The 3,400-nt window shown below is 41.6% G+C and overlaps 1 long non-coding RNA gene across 1 annotated transcript; it reads right to left on the bottom strand.

The window, feature by feature from the left end:
• Positions 1–443: 443 nt before the first annotated feature.
• LOC137095866 (uncharacterized) lies at positions 444–2,786 on the bottom strand. The gene is made up of 2 exons (XR_010909013.1): positions 2,646–2,786; positions 444–684 (listed from the first exon to the last, which is right to left on the bottom strand). It is a non-coding gene; the product is annotated as an uncharacterized lncRNA (long non-coding RNA).
• Between the last annotated feature and the right edge of the window lie 614 nt (positions 2,787–3,400).

Genomic DNA, 3,400 nt, shown 5'->3' with positions numbered 1-3,400 from the left:
ACTTTGGAATTCCTTCCCCAGAGAGGCCCTGATGGCCCCGGCTTTGCTTTGCGTTCCACCATCAGATATAAACTATTCTATCTTGCCATCCTGATGTATTTTAGGCTTTTCATGCTGCTGGTGCCATTCTTAATTTCTAAAATGTGTTGTATAGATTGTTCAATATTATAAATTGTATAGGTTTTTCATTGTTATAATAGTTATGTTTCAACTATTGAAATGTTTGAGTATTTAAAATCTTCCATTGAGGTTTGTATTGACTTGTTTTATTTGGATAGCTGCCTTGAGTCCCATTATTGGGGAAATGGCAAGATCGAAAGGAAGCTCACAACAGCAACAATCCCCTTACACCAGCAGAAGGGGAACAATACATCTCTGCCTTGAGCCCTCAGTCTTCCCCTCTCTCCCATGCGCCTGAAAGGACAGAAGGACACAGGGGACGGTTTGGGCATTCATGTGCATTTATTGAGGAGGACCAGACATGATGCCTTCTTCACAGCTGAGCAGTGGGCGCTTGTTCTCTCAGCCCTTTTCAGCTGCTGGCCTTTGCCACCCCTCCCCTTCAGCCCTTGTGGTAGGAGTATTTATAACAGCAGTAAGGGCAATCGGTGGTACGGACCCAGGAATCGTACTTTCCACAGCCCTTCGTGCCACAATAGCCGTTGTAATCTTTACATGTCTTGGCTGCAGAAAGGAGAGAAAAAATCCAATTGAAACAAAGCCAAAGCGTCTTACTGCATATAAACCTTGATGCCTTGGGACATGTTTGTTCACTCTATCCTTTCATCCCCCCGTGATCAAGATTTCTTCTTCTTCTTCTTTTTTTTAAAGATTTTATTTACATACAATAACAACTTACAAAATAGACAAAACCCAAAACAGTGAACATTTTACAAACACATAACCCCACCACCAAGGCCTGAACAAGTATAATTTCCTTCACCATGTTTTTATAAATCAGCCATTAATCAAATGTCATCTCCAAAATTCCTGACCAACCAAATTCTGTTGTTTTCCATTTTCGCTCTCTAAGACATATTTAATAAAGACCGACCAGTATGTCTCAAAATCTGACCTGTTAATTTCCCCCCTGAATACCCTCATTTCCATTGTTAGTTTATCGTTTAAAGCTACATTCCAAACTTCCCTATACCATGCATCCAGTGTTAGATTGCTTATTATTTTCCAGTTCTTTGCTATTATAATTCTTCCCACTGTGAGCAAAATAGTCACCAATTCTTTCTTAGTTATTTCTACATTCAGCTTCGTGGTGTCCATTAATAATGCTAACCTAGCATCCGGCATAATATTTGATGCTATAATGTTGTTTATTTCGGTAAATATATCCTTCCAAAAATTCTTCACTTGGGGGCATTCCCACCATAGATGAAAATATGTCCCTTTGTGTTTGCCACATCTCCAGCAGAGGTTACTTTGCTTGCTATCCATCTGATGTTGTTTGACTGGCGTAGTATACCATCTCCATATAACTTTGTATACATTTTCTTTTAATCTTATTGATAGGTTCTTAGCCACTCTCCACTTCAGGACCCTTTTCCAATCAAAATCTATCAGAGGCCCTAGGTCTCCCTCCCATACGTTTTCTAACAGCTTCAGCCCTATTTCTTCACCAATTAGTCCATTATATATTTTCCCAATTAATCCTTTTCCCATTATTTCTTGGTTTTTGAGCTTACTTAACCATTCCTCATATTTATTCAGTGCTCTACATCATATTTATTCAGTGCTCTACATCAAGATTTCTTCTAACCTACAATAATAATCATAATAAAAAATTATCTATACCCCGACTCCATCTCCCCAAAGGGATTCGGGGCGGCTTACATAAGGACCTCTGTATATCATCCTCAGACCAATGGTTTGGTAGAGAGGTTTAACCACACCTTGAAACACATGCTCTGGAAGTTAATAGGCACTAAACCTAGGGAGTGGCACAAATTGTTACCTTCTTTATTGTTTGCCATTAGGGAGGTACGGAGGCTTCAATGGGATTTTCACCCTTTGAGTTATTATTTGGGAGACAACCAAGAGGAATTTTAGACCTGGTCAAAGAAGGTTGTGAAGAGGAAACTCCTCCCACTTGGTCAATACTACAGCATGTGTTAGAGATGCAGGAACACCTTAGGATAGTATCTCGGATTGCAAAAGACAATTTAGAAAAGGCCCAAAATGTCCAGAAAGCCTATTATGATCAAAAGGCAAGGTTACAGGTGTTTCAGCCAGGTCAGAGGGTTCTACTCTTACTGCCCTCTTGACCTGAATCCACTTAGTCAACTGTACTAAACTCATTGTATCAATTGCTGAATGATGTTTAAACACTTGTTAAAATACTTTGTTTCAAGGGGATTCCCTATAGCTGAGAATACCAAAAAGATTCGTTCTCATCTTTCCTTGAATAGGTTGCTCCTGAAAGCAGGGATTTTTTTTAATCTTCTCTTTCCCTATAATGGAGATTTTGAGGTCTGCTGACCAGAACTCAGCATACAGCCTTGAACATTAAAGACTTATATACAGCCTAAAAGGAACATAAAGAGAGAGAAAAGGGGAAGAGATTGTATCTGATCAATTTCCTGGTCAACTCTGACACTACTCATTCTTCTTACCCAAAACCATTCCCTTCCTACCTTCAACATTCATGGCAGTGGCAAGCAGCATCATGACAACGATGGCCAAGTAAAGAGCCCTCATGGTGGGATGATGGGTCAGATCTCCAAAGCTCTGGAAAACACCAAAGAAAGCAGACGAGCTGGAACTTGATGGTGTTGTGCTTGGGGACCTTGTGGGTTCTTTTATAGGGAGCTGGTCTAAGAAAAACACAGTCAGGATACTTGGAAAAATCTGCATGCATACGTCAGAAGGCAGCTGATGACGTAGAAGTAAATGCCTCTCCTTATCTCCTCTTGCCCAAACAATGCATACCATTCGTGTTTTCAGTGCCCATTGTTCTTGGCCTTCTCTTCTTCTTGTACACATGTTAGCTTTGCTCAGCAGATGGAGGCAACATGGCTGTGTTTTGTCCCCAGGAGCTGTTCAGAAAGAGATGCATGGGGCAAGTTTGCAAATGTGTAGCCAAGGAAGCCAAAACCCACATCCTTTGGGCTTTCGATGGCTCTTCAATTTATGTATTCAATTATTTGTCATTCAGTCGCTTCTGAGTCTTTGTGGCCGCATGGACCAGCCCACACCAGAGCTCTCCGTCGGACCTGGCCACCCCCAGCCCCTTCAAAGTCAAGCCAGTCACTTCAAGAGTATCATTCATTCATCTTGCCCTTGGTCCAGGCATGTAGCCGGGGGGTGGGGCTCGGGGGGCTTCAGCCCCCCCCGAAATTCTCATGGTGGTTCGCAAAAAGGCCTTACTGGTGCATTATTTAAACTGTTA

This window comes from Anolis sagrei, chromosome 1 (assembly GCF_037176765.1).
Source record: "Anolis sagrei isolate rAnoSag1 chromosome 1, rAnoSag1.mat, whole genome shotgun sequence".
NCBI classification, from domain to species: domain Eukaryota; kingdom Metazoa; phylum Chordata; class Lepidosauria; order Squamata; family Dactyloidae; genus Anolis; species Anolis sagrei.
This window is presented reverse-complemented; position numbering and strand designations above follow the sequence as displayed.